Below are 19,153 nucleotides of genomic sequence, written 5' to 3'. Positions count from 1 at the left end.
CATTGACACACCCATTTGAAAGATGGGGAAATGGAAGCCACCACTGACTTTGTCCTATGTCACATACAAGAGGACAATAGGACAATACTAATCAATGTCAGATTCAGGATTCAATGTTGGGTTTGTCATGTTGTTCTAAATTGGTGGGAGTGTCTGCAAAATTTAAGACCCTTTGAAGTTGGCTCACTTCTTACCTATGACATTCTCTTGTCTCGTGGATTGCCTGTACTCTAGTTGGACCTCTATCAGCACAAACCCTCATGAAAACGCCTTGCATACTCAAGAGGTAGGTGGGGTATTAGTTAAAACTGTAGGGTCTGCAGCCAGAATGTCTAGATTCATAATGCCATTTCTTCCACTTCCTTGTGATGCGGCCTTAGTTTCCTTGTCTGTAAAATTGGGGTAATAGTAGTCTCACATAAGGTTGTTTTGAGCATTAAATGAGATAGTGCACACAAAGCTCTTAGAATGGTGTTTGGGATAGAATAAGACTTCTTTAAGTGTTAAGTATTATTATTCCTAGCTCTAGCTCTTTCTTATTTCTGTTAAACTTTATTTGGAGAACAGTCCCCACCCTCTTACATCCAGGTACTTTTTAAATAACCTTCAAAATCCAGCTTAAACCCATGTACTCTGAGATTTCTCTGATCACAACTTGGAGTACTTACAGTTTGACTATATCATCCACTCTGTGTTCGCAGCTCCTAGCCTATGTTTGGGACCTAGAAGGTGCTCAATAAATTCTCATGGAGATGCACAAATGTGTGAACAAAAGAGCCATGTTGCCAGCTTGTTTTTAATATGTGAAAAACATCTGCCCTCCCCTCTCCTGCCCAATTAGGCAATGCAGACATTCCTGTCTTTTATAGCTTAGCTTAACAAGACTTGGATTTCACGATGGAATTTTTTTTGTCCAGGCAACTTGCTCATTTTTCATTCTCTGACTCATCTCCAGGAGACAGATTAACCTAACTTGCTAACACTTTACCTTCATGGCTAGATGCCTTACTTATATAATGGGAAAAGTATAATTTTCCTCCTTTTTACTGGCCTGAAAACCATTGAAAGATTCTGATTTGCAGTTTTGAAGCTTCTCTTCCTAGTCCAATTTCTGGATCCTCTTTTCATCCCATTCTGTAGCACATTCATTCATATAGTTTTAGTCACCACCTGTATGTTAATGGCTCCCATGAAGTGGTATGCTGGCAAATGCAGGCTGTGGCAAAAGTAGGCTTAGAGTTGTATGTATGCAAACACAGTGTTTATTGTTGCATTATTATTTATTCATTATTGTATTATGTGCCACATGAACAACTGTAACATGACTTTTGCTACACCCTGTATTTAACCACTGGCTCGCTGAAGAAAAATACTTACTAGTTTGTATGTAGTGTTTATTATTTTCCCTTGTGTAAATGCTTCCACCATGGCAGACTTCAAGTTACCAACATGCAATCACTGAACACAAGATGGGAAGTGATGCAAAATAGCATACCATTATATAAGATTTCCATCATACAAATACAATGCATGCAATTAACCTCAAGAGCATAGATAAGAAAATAAATATGAAGCAATGAGTTTTGAGTATTTATCTTTTTAAAATTATAATTTATATATTTTACATTATTTACTTATATAAATTTACATAATTTAGTTTTTAATAACTGCTATGCTTAACAACCAGTTCACTTAAATCTCTGAAAATTTAGCAGTCTCTCATAAGCCATTCCAAGAAGGACCTAGCATACCACTGCTCCCATGTATAAAAATTGCTCTCCTAAATTCCAGACCTATGTACCAGAACGATGACAATTTAACTTTACTTGGATGTTCAACAGGCACCTCTAACACATTTCAACAATTATATTTTCCATCCAATCCCACTGTCTGAAGTCTACTAAACACATTGTCTTCCCTATCGCAGTAAATGGCACCACTGGTAATCTAGTCACACATGTCAGAAACCTGGAAATCATCTTTGGCTTCTGTTCCTTTTTAAACTATCCAATAACTCTGAGCATTTTCTTTTCTTTTTTAAAATACATTGTTATTGATTTCAGAGAGGAAGGGAGAGGGAGAGAGATAGAAACATCAATGATGAGAGAGAATCATTGATTGGCTGCCTCCTGTACACCCCTTACTGGGCATCAAGCCCACAACCTGGGCATGTGCCCCTGACCAGAATCAGACGTGGGACCCTTCAGTATGCAGGTTGCTGCTCTATCCACTGAGCAAAACCAGCTAGGTAGGACCCCCTGAGCCTTTTCAATTCTAACTTATCAGCCCCTTTTCCCTAGGCTTTTTCACCTCATGCCTAGAACATGACAATAAACTCCTAACTGCTCTCCCAATATTCCTTCCTAACTCTCTACTGATATATCCTATAGAAAGTAACTAAAATGAAATTCAAACCTCACACTGTCATTATCAAGCTCAAAACTTCTCAGTGGAGATTAACTTCCAGTATGACAGTGTGAGGGCCTCCACTGACACCCTCCCCAGTAAAACTGGTGGAAAATATTTTAAAAACAACCAGTTAAATGTCTGGAAACAGAAAATGAAGCAACATCTATTCAAGAAAATCTGCAAAAAAAATCAGTTAAAATGTAAGTTTGTAGTATTTAAAAACAGCCCCTTCTTTCCCCTTCCAAGCTCAGCAAGAGGGGATATTTTACTCCAGCCTGGGGGGGGGGGTAAGAGATCAACCAAAGGACTTGTATGCATGCATATGAGCATAACCAATGGACATAAGACACTGGGGGGTAGGGGAGGCTGGGGGAAGGTCAAGGGGAGAAAAAAAAGAGACATATGTAATACTCTTTGTAATACTTTAAGCAATAAAACAAAATTATAAAAAGAACACAGGGCTCCAGCTCTCCCAGCTCCCAGTGAGAGGCTTTCTTCCCATGCAAAGCATTTTGCATCCTGCCTCAAGCTACCTGTTGCTGAGGCCAGATCCTGGGTCACTGTGAGCAGGAGGTGGTGTCTCTCATCTTTCACCAAGCCCCCACTTATGGAATGGAGACTGTCTTGAGTGAGGCATGCTGAGAATACTAGGGCCTTGATCACATTTTCCTGCCTTATGATGTGGTAGTTCCAAGGCAGGAGAGGAAAGCTGAGACGACCTTCCAAGGGATCAGCTCCTAGAGTGAGTGTCACTCAGAGAGAAACTTGCCAATTTCTCATCCCCAGTTCCAGAGCATTGGTTCAGAAATGTGACCTGGGGATGGGAGGGTGGGGGAAAGCAAGCCATAAACAGACAGATCTTAATCTCTTACTAAAGAAACTGACTTTATTTGGAACACCTTGAAGAGCAACAGGTCTACAGGAACTCTCAAGAACACTGGTGATTGTGGTGAAAAACAATTGGGAGGAGGTTCATGGATTTAGTAAAGGTAAATTCTAGACTGTGCATAAAATAGTTTGCAAAAGAAAACTGGGTGATAAGACAGCTGGAAGGAGTCCTCTGGGAGTCACAACAAATATCAAACACTGAACTCAGAAACTATTGTTTCTGAGAAAATGGAAATTCTAGAGTTTGAAAGTATAATAACTGGACTTCCGGTAACCAGTTCCTTATAAGGAGCTGGAAAGATGCCACTTCATCCCAACAAGTAAAAAGCTAAACAGACTTAAGACTCAACAAATCTTATATTTATAAGAGAATTGAGGACACAGGACAAATTGCTGACCACAACATTAGAGAGACAAACAGGCAAATAAGATTATCACAACATATCAGAACAGATACTCAGAAGCAGAAACCACTGCTGGTGTAGAAAAAATCTGAACTGCAATTGATGAATTGCTGGAATCTGATTATGAAAAACTCTAAGAGTTCAAAACTCCAGGAGGACCCAGTTATGTTAGGGGTACCAAAATATTGGAAGAGCTCAACCAGTGTCCTATAGTAAATATCAGAAAAATTCCCTCAGGCTTCCAACAGGAGAAGGAACCATTTTGAAATATACCACTCTATTAGAACACTCTATTCTTTTTTAAAAAATATATATATTTTATTGATTTTTTTTACAGAGAGGAAGGGAGAGGGATAGAGAGTTAGAAACATCGATGAGAGAGAAACATAGATCAGCTGCCTCCTTCACACTCCCCACTGGGGATGTGTCCACAACCAAGGTACATGCCCTTGACCGGAATCGAACCCGGTACCCTTGAGTCTGCAGACTGACGCTCTATCCACCGAGCCAAACCGGCTAGGGCAGAACACTCTATTCTTAATAAGGCCTGCTATCAGGTGAACTTAGTTAACCAGAGTCTAACCTGCTGGAGCATTATCAGAGCTTAACTGACATGGGGAAGGGAACTATCCAAATCTAGCTGCCTCTGACCATCCTTTCCCACCTAACTAGATAGAAAAAGACTGAAAAACACTTGTGAAGTGTAAAGTCCAGAGGTATAAGCTACCTAAAAACTGAGACCTAACCATAGAACTATAGAATGCTTCTCTTTCCCCCACACTTCATCACCACATTACTAAAGACCTATTTACTGGTAAGGCAGTTTATTTTACCTGGTATATCATGTTCAGCTTTCAAGGAGAAAATTCCAAAAGCATAAAACACTCTTTGAAGAAACAGAGCAAACAACAGAAACTCACATCGAAGGGATGTTGGAATTTTCAGAGTGGGGATTTAAAACAACTATGATTAATATGCTGAGGGCTTTAAAGGATAAAGTAGACAACATTCAAGAACATATGGGCAATGTAAGCAGGGAAATAGAAATCCGGAGGGGGAAAAATAAATTCTAGAGATAAGAAAACACTAACATAAATGAAAAATGCCTTTGATGGGCTTATTAGTAGACTGGACACAGCTGAGGAAAGGATCACTGAGCTAGATTATATATCAGTAGAATTCTTAAAAACCTAAAAGAAAAGAAAAATACTAATAATATAGTACAGAATATCCAAGGACTGTGGGACAACTACAAAAGGTGTACCATGTGCATAATGAGACTACCAGAAGGAGAAAAAAGAATGAGACCAAAGAAATATGTAAAACAATTATTTTGAGAATTGCTCCCAAATTAATGTCAGATGCCAAGCTACGATCCGGGATTCTCAGAGAATACGAAACAGGTTAAATGTAAAAAAAATCCCATACCTGCCCAGATAAATCTGCTATAAACATTCATGTGCAGGTTTTGGTGTGGACATAATTTTTCCACTCCTTTAGTAAAATACCAACGAGCACAATTACTGAATCATATGTTAAGTGTGTTTCATTTTGTAAGAAACAACCAAGCCATCTTCCATCTGTACTATTTTGCAATGAATGATAGTTCCTGTTGCTTCACATACTCTTTAGCATTTGGTATTGTCAGTGCTATGGATTGTGAGCATTCTAACAGGTATGTACTGGTATCTCATTGTTATTTTAATTTGCATTTCCCTGATCACATATGATGTGAAACATTTTTTCCTGTGCTTATTTGCTATCTGCTTATCTTTGGTGAGGTGTCTGTTAAGGTCTTCAGCCCATATTTCATACAAGTTGGTTTTTTCATTGTTGAGTTTTAATAGTACTTTGTATGTTTTGGATATCCCCCAGAAGTTTTAACTCTCAAGATTGTTAGGGTCGCTGAAGGAGTTACACATGAGGCTGAAAGTGGTAAATAATTACAAATTTATTAGGCCAGATGGGCTGAGCCCCCAAATGGCACCAGCACCCAGAGATGGGGAGTCAGAGGTTTCAAAGGACTCTAGGTGGGCTTTTTTTTTTTGTTGGGGAATTCTCTGGGTGGGTCTGGATCCTGGGCAAGTCTAGAGGGGAAAGTTAGCAAATGGAATGTGGTCTAAGTGAAAGGGAATGTTGGTTGTGAAATTATCTCAAGGTCAGTTTCCCAGGGGAGGGGATATCTATTTGATTATTTGATCAGACCTGACAAAGATGTTCTACACTGAGCCCATTACATCTCATTGAAGTTAGCATTTAAGTGTTCCTCCCATTGCTCTACTCTAGAAACTTCTCCTGGTAAGCTGTGATTTTCTGTATTCTCCTGTATCTCCATTTTTGGGGGGTGATAAATTGTCCTGTCACCTCAATTCTACGATAGATCTAAGAAAAAATTATTTATTTTCAGCGTGTTCAATTCTTCTCATGTTGTGAGTACAAAAGTAATAAATTGTAAACTCTTCGCATGTTGGAACTGAAACCAGAAGTTCTCCATTTAAGCATTTGTATAATATGTGCTTTGTCACATATTCCAACCTCTGTGCCATCTTGTTTGCCTCTTTTCCTATGCAAGTTGAAATTTTCATGGTTCTTTGTATGTGGGTGATTTTGGATTATAACTTTGACATTTCGAATATTCTGTTATAGGATTCTGGATCTTGTTTAAGTCCTATGGGAAAGATTGGTATTTTGTTTTAGCAGACACCTGACCTTGTTTAGTTCAAACCACAAGTTTCAACCCATTTTTTGTAAGCTGTGGTTTTAATGTCAGTTTAGTTTTCAAAGACTTTGCTGTGCTGTTTAGATCTATCCTGTATGTGCACCACCCAGTGGTCAGTGTAGGACCTGGACTGAGATCTGTGCATTCTCAGTTCTCAAAATATTTGTTATGCTAAGGAAGATTAGACCCACAATTTCACAAGTGAAGATTGAGCCCAGGAATTCATCAACTTCTTATGGGATTATTTTCCTATGCTCCATCTCTGATATCTCCCTGGTACTTTCTGGTTCCCTAGGCCTCCTTTATCGTGTCCATAAGCTGACCACTTCTGTAATTGTGTTGCATTCAGAGTCCAAGCAACAGCAGGATCAGGAAAAGTGTAAAATAACCAATGGAGTTTGGTCTGGCTATCTAAGAGCCATTGCTCCACTAAACAGAGTGGAAAGTTTCTCTTTCTCATGGATTTGGCTCCCACTGTTTGCTTTTGCCATCACATTCACTGCTACCTCCTCTCTCAGTGAGGAGCCACTTGGGGACTGGGACATGAGAGAACAGAGAAAAGGGGCAGGGAAAAGAACCAGGGGATTTCTTCTACTTTCTCTGAACTCTAAGTGTTCCTTTTTTCTTTCTTTGACCTTTGATCCAGAAGTAGAATGTTTTTCCTATATTTCTCTGTCTGCACTACGGCACTCACTTTCATGTTTTGAGTTGCGTTGACTTTAGGCCAGTGGATTCCAGAGGAGGAAATATGGTAAATTTACAGCTGGTTCAGTAATACTTTGATTTCTGGTGTTCTTCCTCTGTTGGTATTTACTTTTCAGAGTTCTCAAATAGCTGCACATGAATCCATTCCAGGTTTTATTTTCATATTCTGTGGGAGAGAAAGGCTGGCATATATTTACTCCATCCTTACTGGAATCAGAACTCCTTGAGGAAAATTTTTTAAACATAAATTAGATTATGTCACTACCCTACTCTCAATCTATCACACTTTCAATAAATTTAAAACGCATACTTCTAAAATGTAGTGACAATCCTTCCAGCTGGTTTCCCAAGATGGAATGTAAGAACAAACAGAAACTTCATTTCATGTATACCAATATCAACCCCAATCAACAAAAAGAATATCAGCGCATATTAATACTTTGATTTCAAGTAGAAGGGGGAAGGAAGAAGGACATATGGTAAAATGAAATGAAAATCACAGAAATGAGTCAAGATATTTCCTAAGGAGAAATAGTTGGCTGTTAAACAAGTAAGCTCAGACATAATTCTATGAAAAGTTGCACAAAGAATACAGCCCTGTGACCTGGAGTGGTCTTGGAAGGCTTCATAAAGAAGATGATGCTTGAGAGAGCCTCATTCATTCATTCAACAAATATTCATTGATGATTTTTTGTGTGCTGGCACCCACCCTGACATTCCTTTTTTATGCCACTCTGACTTTTTTTCTATCACTCTGACAAAGCCCTTTGCCTAAAATTAATAACTGGTCAGTGACAGAGTTCAAATTGGAGCTCAGTTTTTCAGGGCTCTGAAGTCTGCACTTTATAAACTTCAGGAATGAGCCTCAGGTTGTGAGTATAGGAAATAGCATACACAAAGATGCAAAATTAAGAAAATAGGAAACATAAGGGAAAGAGTGAAGAGTTCAGCTGGTTTGTAGAGTTGCAGAAGCTGGTATAATAGAAAGACCTCTGAATGCAGAGAGCCTAAAATGCCAAATACGTGAAATGATGAATGTGTCCTTTTGAGAATATTAATCAAGTGTCACTGTGCAAGATGGATTTGAGAGCAAGAGATTGAAGGACAGGAGACAAGTCAAGTCCCTTGATGTTGCTCAGCAATCTTATACCTCAGCAAATCCTCTCCTTCCTCTCCAAGCCTTATAACACTTTTCTTCAGCTCCTTACTCCCCATCACCATTTTTTGTGCTTTCATCAACTGACCTTTATGAGAATGTTAGAGGACTTAGGTACAAATGCCTTCCATTCTTGACTCTCCACTGTCAAATTTATCTCTAGCTTGCCCCCATTCTATTCTCCTTAGTAATAATAGCTACCATTTTATCCACTTACTGTCTCATGTAATCCTTTCAACTACACTGTGAAAAGGTTTAGTTATCCTCAATTTATAACAGAAAATTGAGGCTGCTTGTCAATTTTGCCCAAATAGCAAGTGGTAGATTTGGGACTTTAACCTAAGGCTGTTTGATTTCAAGATCACCTAATAACTACTACAGTCTGAGAGTGAGAGGTATCTGTACCATTCTCCTCTTGGGTTCCATTCCACCTACCTTCTTCCACCTCCTTGGTGTCCTTCTTTTGCAAGCATCCCTTGTTTTTCTCCTGTAAAATCAACCTCTCTGTTTTCATAGACATTTTCTTCTTAGTGAATATATACCCTGAAGTCTCATTTACTAAAAAACAACATTAAACTAACAGATTCAATTTTAATCATTTTCCGTATGATCGTCATTCTAGTTCATACTTTTTATATTATGTGTCTTTAAATATTTGTCTACCCCATCTCTACTTCCTCACTTCTCACACTGAAATCTGCTTTCAGTCTCTACTACTACATGATATTGTTTTTGCTAATGCCACCAACTTGATAAATCCTATTTCAGTCCTCATATTACCTAGTCTATTTCCAGTCTTCTCCTCCTTGTTCCTCTGCCACTGTGTCCTCTATTCACAAGTTCCTCACCACTATTTTATTTCTGATCCTCATTATTGGGAAGGGCCTGGGTTGGGAGCTGGGTCTCTGGTCGGAGGCATGCAGGAGGCAGCCAATCAATGTTGATGTTTCCTTCTCATCAATATTTCTATCTCCCTCTCCCTTTCTCGTTCTCTAAAATCAATAAAAACATATTTTTAAAAGTAAATCTAACCATATTATCACCCTGTTTGAAATTCTTCAATTGAAATACACAATTGCATAGTATATTGTACATGGTTCTTATAGATTTATGGCCCTTCTTTAGCCTGATCTTCCCCCTTCTTCTTCTTGTGCAACCTGTATTCCATACATATTGAGTGCCCCCCCCCCACCCCATACTCTCATGCCTTTGCACGCACTTTGTAAACTCTGTTTCTTACATTTCTTCTCCAGAGTCACTGGTTGAACTTCTGTCAAGACTCAGTTCAAATGTAATCTCCTATGTTCTACCATTCTTGACTCACCTTCCTGCGACCTCTCCACTCCTAATGCTTTCACAGGTTCAAATCCCTGAGACAGTTTATTTTTCTGCCCTCTATTTTATCACAGTACCTCTAGTAGCACTAATAGGCTCTAATAGCAATCATTATATGCCCCAAAGAGACTATCAATTCCTCAAAGACAGAAACTGGCTCATAAACATTTTTGTATTCTCCTGCTTGGCACATAATATGTGTTCAGTGAATGTATGTTGAACTTAAAGAATGAATGAATAATGAATATAAAATAGAAAAGAGAATAGGCCTTGGCTAGGTATGGGAAAGAGAAGATGAACAAAGCAGCAAAGATTATTGGGGATATTGGTATCAATGGCAGGGAATGGAAAGCTAATGGGCTTGAAGTAAAAATGCTGAAATAGGACTGGTTTCATTGACTGTAACAATGAGATGTCCAGGTAACAATTTTGAGCTGTTGAAAACAGAGGCACAAAACTTGGGAATGAAATTGGGGTTTCCAATATAGAACCTGGAGATGCCTTCTCTTATAGAAAACAGATGTCCCAACATAACTTATTTTGGTTGAAATTTCCCTGTATCACTTTACTTACCTCCTATAGATTTGGTAAGGATAGTTATTAAGAGCTTCCTATTTATGATCCTCGACTAAATTACTGTAATTGCATGTGTGTGAGTAAATGAGAGGTGAGGACATTATTCACGTTCCCTTTTAGTCATCCATTTATTCAACAAATATTCTGCAAGTACCTGTTCTCTACCACACTCTGTGCTAGGTGCTAGTCTAAAGAAGACAAAGTCCCTGCCTTCATGTGATGCACGGCATTGTGAATAAAACACCATAAAACTAATAATCACATGAACATATGTAAAAGAAATAATAACTTAGAAATTGTGAAAACCATGATGAAGTAAAAGTAGAAAATAATTGGGGGAATGCTTCAAGAATTCTTTGAGAAAGTGATATTTAAGCTAAGACTGATGTTTAACTTTCTCAACAGCCAATTACTTAGAAACAGATCCAACAATATAAATTTGGAGCCATTCAATGTTGGGGATCTTAGCTGCATAGTCAACTGATCATATCAACCTGACTTCCATATATATATATATATATATATATATATCATACCACCATTGCCATCATCCTGTTCTCACCATCAACTCAGTTATTGCTGCAGAGGAGCAAAGACTGCTGGGATAAGGGGATAGGAAGGGCTCTGTGGTAACTAGTCTCCAAAAATGACCTCCAATAAATCATTACTTCCCAGTTTTATACCCTTTTATAATCCTCTACCACATTGAATCTGGGCTGGTCCTGTGACTAATTTTCACCAATAGTATGTGGCAGAAATTATGCTTTATAATTTCTGAAGTTGAGTCTGGTTTCACCACTTGGTATACTCCTTCCTGAACCCAGCTATTTTGCTGTGAAAAAGCCCAAGCAACAATGTAAAGAGGCCTGTATGAAGTAAAACCAAGCACTCAGCCAACAGTCCAGCTGAGTTCCCAGCCAACAGCTAGCACCAACCAACTAGTCATATGAATGAGAGCATTTCACACCTTCCAGGCATACCAGAAAAACTAATAGCACATGAAGTAGAACTGCCAAGTCAATACACATTATCACGAAACATAATAAACCATTGTTGTGTTACCAATAAAAGGTTGAAGTGGTAACTGAAGTGCTTATACTAATGAAAGACCAAAAGTAAGATAATGTGTTAAGCCAAAGCTGCATAAATTATCTTCTTTGTGCTTTTTAAATTTATTTATTTGATTGAGAAGAGAGAGAGAGAGAGAGAGAGAGAGAGAGAGAGAGAGAGAGAGAAAGAAAGAGAGAGAGAGAGAGAGAGAGAGAGAGAGAGAGAGAGAGAGAACTTTTTTGTTCCACTTATTCATACATTCATTGGTTAATTCTTGTATATGCCCTGACCAGGGATTGAACGTGCAACCTTGGAGTATCAGGACAATGCCCAACAGGACAATGCCCAAACCAACTGACCTACTACTAGTCAGGGCCATGCTTTTTGGTTTTTATTTAGTTTTTAGTTTCCAAACGTTTTACTTTTATAATCATCAGTGATTGCCTTTATAATTAGAAAACATAAACATGGTAAGAATTTAAAAGTAGGAACATTCCTAGATGATTTGGGTATAGCCTTGGCCAGGGGTTTGAGTGGTCAGCTTGGTAGATGACTGACCACACAATCTCTTTGCTGACTCTCTGTTGACTGCACAAATGAGGACCATCTTTTTCATCTAGTTAGTGCAGTATTGGTGAAGTATCTTCCTGACTCATATGAGTCCAGGCAGGCCATGTTAGAGGTTGAATAAAAGGCACCCTCTCCATTTATTTGGAGACTTGAAGTAGAAAGGAGTTAAGCAAGGAAATAAATTCAATAATAGAGAAAAATAAATCATGTAGGTAAAAGAGGCTGGAAGGCTTGGGGACTTGGGCAAAGAGTGGCTGGACATTGCTGGAAACAGTTGAAACCCTGCACTGAGAGAAGAATCCAATGCAAACATTTAAGTATCTTAACAGGACTCTTGCCAATTTGAATCTTCACCTTTTACTCAGTTTCTTTACCTACACACCTCTTGCCATTAAATTAGCAAATGAAAATCCATTTCCATCCAATCTGTAGAATGTGCATCAACTTAATCAGATTCAGTCAACCAGCAACTTTGGTGGCAGTCTTCTGTATATGTACATATAAACGTACATGTATAAATGCATGTATATATACATATACAGTTGTTCATATGGAAAATAATATAATAAATAATACAAGAATATACTCTGTGTTTCACATACAACTGTAAACCTACTTTTGCTCCACCCTGTATATGTATGTATATGTGCAAATTTTATGTATAAATGTAACAGATAGTCACAACTTGATTATAAATACTTCTGCTTTAATAAGCAAATGTTATTTATATCTCTCCTCCAAATTAGAAATAAACTAAATCAAAGCCACATTCATATTTAAGGTATGACTGAGGTTATTATGAAATAACATAATGAGAGAAGAAATGCTTTAATAATTTCAAGACAAATCCCAAACTTGGGGTTTTGAAAAAAATCTTTGCTAAAAACTACTTGTTGAAATAAATAGCCAAAGAAGTGCACAAAGGGATGTCATTGGAAAGTTTCTGTCTCATACCTTGATGGTGTGGGTGTTGGACTGAGCATGAGTTGATGGTGCGAGAAAATGGATTCTTGACAGCAAAACGTACTCTACTTCTTATTCAATCAACTGTGGTTTGAAAATAGTCTCATTTTTACCTTGTATTAGAATTACAAAAAATGCAATAAATATGTAAATGTATTCTGATTCAAGCAAATACCTGTGTGTGAAGACTAATGTCTATGGAAATAAAAAACCTTGCCTCAGTGACATCTAATAAAGCCTGTAAGGAAGCCACTGAGATATAAGAATCGTTAGAAAAAATGTAGGTTTTAAATTAATGATAAAAACTTTTAATAGTGACCAGTTCAGCTATAGTTACTTCAGGGGTTGGATACATAGGGAAGGGCCTTTGTTCCAGGTGACTCTGTAGGCAGCATGTGAGGACCTACACTCTTTAGAATTATACAGAAGGGCCTTATTTACTGACTTGCCAGAAAAGCTGTTAGAAAAATCTCTGGTTTAAAATGAAAAGTAGTATGCATTCATTGATTTATTCAAAACATATTTATTGGGTTACTACTCCATGTCATGCCCATTATAGGTCCTGGGGGTATAGTAGTGAACCTGCTCTCCCAGAATCTACATTTTAGTAACTAAATAAAAAAATGGCAGTAAGCGCAATTTTTAAATGGTTGTAAGAGCAAAATCCATTTGTGAGTGATGCCTGTAATTTCACTTGCACAGCTGTGTCTGACTCCTAAACAGTGATTTAAATTCCCTTATGGGCATCTCTTTATCAACATCAGGAACCACCTCCACATCCAAGATTTTTCCCTTTCTTCTTTAGCTCCTGACTTTCCATCCTTCATCTCCCTGAGGCCGACTTTTGGGGATCAGGGTACATTAAGAAATGAATGTTGACACCACCTATGGAATAGGCCCCTCAGCTTGTTTTAATCCCAAAGGAAGGTACTGAGTGTCCCAATTTGCTGGCTGAAGGTCATGCCATGTATAAAAAAAAAAAGCTAGTGAGTGTGAAGGAAGGCCAGAGGGTGAGAGATGGGTCTGAATTCTCACTCTGGTTGATTAGTTACTTACTCCTAAGAAACACCTTGTTGTGGGACTATAAAACTGAGAATATGTAATATTGCCTAAGAGTAGTGAGAAAAAGATAAACAATGAAAGACCAGGGGCAGATAGAAAGAATATGAGATAAAATGTAAATAATTGTAATTTCCAAATTAAAAAAAATAACTTCCTACATTTAAAAAATTGCATGCATTTGCTGCTTTGTGAGCAAAGAAAAAAATTGAAACTAGAAACTAAAGCAATCCTAATTGTAGTTGATACACATAAGTGTAGTGTTAAAACAGAGCTATACTAGGATAACTTTTTAATAAGTTTTGAAGTGAATATATATATATATGTATATATATGGCTAATATGCAAAGTATCCCCTCAGGAGTTTGACCAGGAGACCGGGAGTTCAATCACTTGCTATGATGTGCACTGACCACCAGGGGGTGGCATGGAATGAAGGAAGGCCCTCGGCCAGCAGCCAGCAGCCAGGGAAGGAAGGCCCCAGCTGGCAGCCAGAAGGCCCTGATCAGCCCTAATTGCTGGCCAGGCCTAGGGACCCTACCTGTGCACAAATTTTGTGCACTAGGCCTCTAGTTTAAAACTAGCATCATCAGGCTCTAAAGTTCTTTCCAAATTTTTCATAAAACTCTCAATCTACTTCTTGATCTTCCTTTAATTAAATCTGATTATCCTCAAGTGTTAGCATTCCAAATACATAAAACAATTTCTTATTCAATTTTATTGTTTGTTCATTTACTCATTTTAGACCATCACTTTCTTTTCTTCTGCATCACATGTGTCTCCATATTTCAGCTATATTATAAAGTAGATTGATTTGAGCCCAGCTGGCATGGCTCAGTGGTTGAGCATCGTATGAACTAGGAGGTTATGATTCAATTCCTGGTCAGGGCATATGCCCAGGTTGCAGGTTCAGTCCTCAGTGTGGGGTGTGCAGGAAGCAGCCGATTAATGATTCTCTCTCATCATTGATGTTTCTATCTCTCTCTCACTCACCATTCCTCTCTGAAATCAATAAAAATATATTTAATAAAATAATATAAATTGATTTGATTGGCTACCCTTGGAACCTAATGATCATTTACAAAGGATTTTCTTTTTCTTTTTTACACAGACATATATAAATCAAAAATATTTTACACTATTATTTCTTTCAATAGGCTTTGAAATTCAATATTTTTATTCTTTTCCCTCAAATTTATTGAGGTATAACTGATCCCACCTAACCATTCTACCTACCTGCCTTCTTGCCCCTAACTGCCTCTGCTTGCTGGCCTGATCACCCCCTAACTGGTCCCCTGCTAGCCTGGCTGCCCCCTAATTGCTCCCCTGCTGGCCTGATTGTCCCCTAATTGCTCCCCTGCTGGCCTGATCGCCCCTAACTGCCTCTGCCTTGGCTCCCTCCATCATGGCTTTGTCTGGAAGGAAGCCAGATGTCCAGAAGATGTTTGGTCTAATTAGCATATTACCCTTTTATTAGTATAGACTAGGGGCCCAGTGCACGAATTTCGTGCACTGGGTGTGTGTGGGGGGAGTGTCCCTCAGCCCAGCCTGCCCCCTCTCACATACTGGGAGCCCTCAGGCGTTGACCCCCATCACCCTCCAATTGCAGGATCGGCCCCTTGCCCAGGCCTGACGCCTCTGACAGAGGTGTCAGGCCTGGGCAGGGGACCCTCATTTCCCCCCATCACTGGTTCTGCCCCCAGCCCAGGCCTGATGCCTCTGGCCCAGGCATCAGGCCTGGGCAGGGGACCCCCATCACCCTCCGATTGCCTGATCGGCCCCTTGCCCAGGCCTGACGCCTCCAACAGAGGTGTCAGGCTTGGACAGGGGACCCCCATCTCCCCCCGATCACTGGCTCTGACCCCCACCCAGGCCTGAGGCCTCTGGCCCAGGAATCATGCCTGGGCAGGGGACCCCCATCACCCTCTGATCACTTGCTCCACCCCCCGCCCAAGCCTGATGCCTCTGACCCAGGCTTCAGGCCTGGGCAAGGGGACCATCATATCCCTCCAATCCCCGGCTCTGCCCCCAACCCAGGCCTGATGCCTCTGGCCCAGGCATCAGGCCTGGGCAGGGGACCCCCAGCCCCCCGCCCAGGCCTGATGCCTCGGCCAGAGGAGTTGACCCTCATCACCCTTGATCACCAATCACCGGATCAGCCCCTTGACCAGGCCTGAGGCCTCCGGCAGAGGTGTCAGGCCTGGGCAGGGGATCCCCAGCTCCCCGTGGTTGCAGGCTCCGCCCCTGCCCAGGCCTAACGCCTCTGGCCGAGGCCTTAGGCCTGGGCAGGGGACTCCCAGCTCCCCGCGATCTCCCGCTCTGCCCCTGCCCAGGCCTAACGCCTCTGGCCTAGGCGTCCGGCCCAGGCAGCGGGGACCCGCAGCTGCAGCGGCCCCCCGATTGTGGGCTCCGCTTTAGGCCCAGGCAAGGGACCCCTAGCTCCCGGGACTGCCAGCTTCGACCGTGCCCAGCTCCCATCGCTGGCTCCACCCCTACTTCCTGCTATCACTGGCCAGGGCGGCAAAGGCGCCTGATTCTCCGATCATGGCTGGGGGGCAGGGCAAAGGCGACCCCAGGGCTGCCTTTGCCCTGCCCCCCACCTCTTAGCTCCCCCCTGGGTTTCCGATCACTGTCAGTGGCAGGGGGCTTCTTCCTGCTTTCCCTTTCGCCTCCCTGCATTGTGCCTACATATGCAAATTAGCCGCCATCTTTGTTGGCAGTTAACTGCCATCTCAGTTGGCAGTTAATTTGCATATAGCCCTGATTAGCCAATGAAAACGGTAGCGCCGTATGCCAATTACCATTTTTCTCTTTTATTAGTGTAGATAAGCTCCTGGTAGGGGAAAGCAGAGACTATATTTGTATTGCTTTCCAATGTTCCCCTATCCTTTTACCTCCCCACCTTCCCCAGAAATACTGAAAGTCAGAGGGAGGAAGGAATGAAGCTGTGATAGTTGCTACAGAAATAATCTTTTACTCTTTTCTAGTTTTGGGAACCATGAGCAGCAAAGTCTCTTATGATACCTTCTGTGAGGCGGTGCAGAAAGTCCTGCACTGGAACCAGCAAAAGTTCGATAAGTTTTTGGAAATGGTGGAGCTGCAGATCAGTTTGAAGAACTATGACCCTCAGAAGGAAAAATGCTTCTCTCAGATACCGTCAGGCTTCAATCCATGTGCTCTGGGGGACCAATAGCACTGTGATGAGGCCAAGGCCATGGAAATCCCCCACATGGACATCGAGGAGTTAAAGAATCTCAACAAAAATAAGAAACTGGTCAAGAAGCTGGCCAAGAAGTATGATGCCTTTTTGGCATCAGAATCTCTGATCAAGCAGATCCCAGGAATCCTGGGCTCAGGCCTGAATAAGGCTGGCAAGTTCCCTTCCTTGCTGACCCACAATGAGAACATGTTGGCAACTTGATGAAGTAAAATCCACAATCAAGTGCTAGATGAAGAAGGTCCTGTGTCTGGCAATGGCTGTTGGCCAGGTGAAGATAACAGATGATGAACTTGTGCACAATATCCACTTAGCTGTCAATTTCCTGGTGTCATTGCTCAAAAAGAACTGGCAGAACGTCCAAGCTTTAAACATCTATGGGCAAGCCCCAGCACCTTTACAAAGGCACAGCTTAATAAACCAGACTGCTACTATTTTTTTAAAAAAGAATATATGTTTCTGATGAAAAAAAATAGTGTTTTAATCTTCACATATGTGAAAATTCATATATTAGAGAAATAAAATAGACATACTATTTCTTAATACACATGCACTGAATAATGACGTTTTATTTGTGATAGTCTCCATATATGACAGTGGTTCCATTGATTATAATAGAGCTGAAACTTCCTGTCACCCAGTGATGTTATAGCCATTGTAATGTTATAGCACAATGCATTACTTACATGTTTGTGTTGATGCTGGTGTGAACAAACCTACTGCACTACTAGTCATATAAAAGTATAGCTATACAAGTATATAAGTACCTAGCACTTAATAATGATATATAATAAATGTCTATGTTGCTGGTTTATGTATTTTTAATTCTATACTTTTATCACTATTTTAGAGTGTACCCTTTCTATTTATTTTTTTTTTAAAAAAGTAAAACAGTATACCATGTTATGCTGGCAGCAGCCCCATTCATCTTGTGTTTACTGAATCTCTTGATTGCAACATTTTCTCTTGTGCTTGATTTAATCTCTTGTTGTTTTGTTCATCATGGTCCCCAAGCATACAAAATCCACTGCTAATGTTGCCAGGAAGAGGCCACATCAAGTGATTGACCTGGAAATAAAATTAAAGGTGTTTAAGGACTACAAAGTGGAAAATCAGTGATGGCTATTGCTCTCCAGTCAGGCGTTTCCCATGCCACCATAGCTATGATCTTGAAGAACAAGAACAAAGTGACAGAAGCTATTAAAGCCTCTGCTTCATTGAAGGCAACAAAACTAACAAAAATTCAAGAAGGGCCTGTATTAGACATGGAAAAACTACTAATGACCTCAATTGAAGACCAGACACAGAAGCATATCCCTCTCTGCATCATGATAATCACAGCCAAAGAAAAAGCCTTTATGGTGTGGAAAGAAAAGGCTAGACCAAATTATGGTGTTGAATTTACTGTTATGGGTGGTATAAATTTTTCAAGAATTATCATTCATCACATAATGTAAAAGAGAGTAGTAAGTCTGTGAGTGCTGATGTGAAGTCAGCTAAAGATATTTTGGGCCCTAGTAGGTTTGGCTCATTGGATAGAGTGTTGGCCTGCAGACTGAAGTGTCCCAGGTTCAATTCCAGTCAAGGGCACATGCCTGGGTTGTAGGCTCAATCCCCAGCGATCAATGATTATCTCTCACACACACTGCCAATGTACTATAGGAGCAATAAGAAGCCATGGATGGCCCAGCTCCTCTTCCAAGATATCCTCCTGAGTTGCTATACCAGTGAAATGGAGATGTACTGTTTGAAGAATAACATATCTTTTAAAATTTTGTTTGTTTTTGATAATGCTCCCAGATATCCTCCTTTTATTGGTGATCTACATACCAACATCAAAGCGGTGTTCCTCTATCCAAAACTGCCTCTTTTGTTCAACCAATGGATCAAGAAGTTATAGCATATTTTAAGGCTTCCTAGTTGAAGAGGACCTTTGCCCAGGCTATTGTTGCAACTGAGGAAGACACTGAGAAAAATGCAATTCTGAAATAACAACATCTCTGACTGCATCAAGAACCTTGCTTGGGTTTGGGGTGATGTCACCAAAGAATGTATGAATGGCATCTGAAAGAAGACACTGAAGAGGTTCATACATTCCTTCA

At 40.2% G+C, this 19,153-nt stretch overlaps 1 pseudogene; it reads left to right on the top strand.

Annotated features, from left to right (window-relative positions):
* The first annotated feature begins 16,832 nt into the window (after positions 1 to 16,832).
* LOC118654291 lies at positions 16,833 to 17,467 on the top strand (annotated as a pseudogene).
* The last annotated feature ends 1,686 nt before the right edge of the window (positions 17,468 to 19,153 follow it).

This window comes from Myotis myotis, unplaced genomic scaffold, assembly GCF_014108235.1.
Source record: "Myotis myotis isolate mMyoMyo1 unplaced genomic scaffold, mMyoMyo1.p scaffold_m19_p_4, whole genome shotgun sequence".
Lineage (NCBI taxonomy): Eukaryota > Metazoa > Chordata > Mammalia > Chiroptera > Vespertilionidae > Myotis > Myotis myotis.
This window is presented reverse-complemented; position numbering and strand designations above follow the sequence as displayed.